The sequence below is a fragment of the Octopus bimaculoides genome, chromosome 1 (genome assembly GCF_001194135.2).
Source record: "Octopus bimaculoides isolate UCB-OBI-ISO-001 chromosome 1, ASM119413v2, whole genome shotgun sequence".
Classification (NCBI taxonomy): Eukaryota; Metazoa; Mollusca; class Cephalopoda; order Octopoda; family Octopodidae; genus Octopus; species Octopus bimaculoides.
Window position 1 is genome coordinate 41,573,251 of NC_068981.1, and position 1,763 is coordinate 41,575,013.

The following is a 1,763-nucleotide window of genomic DNA, read 5'->3' on the forward strand; positions in this document are numbered from 1 at the left end:
TATATATATATATATATATGTTTGTACCATTGATCAAGTAAATGTGTGTGTGTGTGTACATACATGTTCAAATCCTACCCCTGATACAGCTAGCTCTCCACATTTAACCATTCCATCTTCGAACTTCTCTGCATTAAGATCTCAAATGTAAGATCACTAACATAGCTGGTGGGGTGATGTGCGGTGGGCCACGGTAGGGGCGGTCCACCCCGGGCGGCACATTTGGGTCTTCCGTAGGCAATATGTGTTTTCTGTGGAGTCCGGTGGTGGCACACGCCAGATGGTACACACTCTAGCTACGCTAGCGTGTAAGATCTCTACCCTGATGACGGAGGCTCGTCTCATCCAATGTTAATTGCATCCATACGTCAGCATACTGAATCTGTATATAGATGTAACCATCTCACCTACCACACTTATTTAACTATCTCTCTGTGACAATAATACACAACTGCGTATCTGCAGTTCTGAACACTTAAGTTATAAGGTTTAAATTAAATAATTGATGCCATTAGCACTTATAATCCCAAGTAATACAACTAGCATAAAATATTGCAGAGTTTTGTCAAATTGAACCATTTATGTCATGGTATTTATTATAAATAATTCTTGTCATTAACGACCAGAATTTTCCCTCTTTACTCAGTGACAATTCTGAATTCAATGCCAGTATTTTCAGGCACTTTACTGGCTGACTGTACTTTATACTTCTATATATAATAATTTTTTTTTTTTTCCTTATTATTCAACTGATATACTTCAGTTCTCTTTTTACCCTTTCACTTGTGAACATTTATTAAATGATCATTCAAGTTATATGATCAAATCAACTGGTTATGCATTCAACCCTCAAAGGATGGAAGGCAAAGTCAACCTAGGTAGAATTTGAACTCAGAATGTAAAGCATTTTGCCCAGTGTGCTAATGATTTTGTCAGTTTGTAGTCTTATGGTTACACATTATATTAACATATAACTGACTGAGTATCCCACAGCACACATGTACCCACAACGTAATCCATAAGTAGAATCAGTACAAACCAGTGTGACATGGCTAGGCCTTTTAATTACAAGTCCAGGATCTAATTATAGTATAATTTGGCTGAGTATTCCATAAATATATGTAGCCTTAATGTAATTCTGGGACAGAATCAGCGTGACGCATGATGGGCATAGCCAGCGTTTCAACTGAATGTTTCTCAACTATTAAGAAAAGTATACCATTCGCTGAATAAACTGTGGAAAACCACATCAAAATTAAACTAAATATCAAATTAATAATTCTATTGACAGGGAGCTGTGGGTCACAGGTTTCTGCATTTCCCTTTATTGGTTACATATTTGGTGCGAGACAAGGTTGGCTCGGTCATTTTACAGATACTAAACTATAAATTTCCCAGAGTACAACCTTAAAGTTGACATCGCTACAATGCAGACAATTTCTGTCTCACTACTTTACTCTGCATGAAAAATTAAAACTTTATAGATATATTGCTTTCTCCACAGTCTTCTTCTACAAAATTTGTGTTCAAAACAAATATGTGTTAATGATGTACCTTAAAGGTGGACCACCAGGTCCACCCTTAAAAAAAATTAATATAAACCAGCCCTCACTAGTAATAAATAGAGACTGCTCTACTTCCCTTTTACTACTGTCAACCTTATCATCTTTGCACATCTGTACCCAACCATTTTTCTCCCAACGTTTCATAAGTTTGACAACCCTGCCTGCCTCATTTGCAAAAACCTCAATAAATACCTCAAC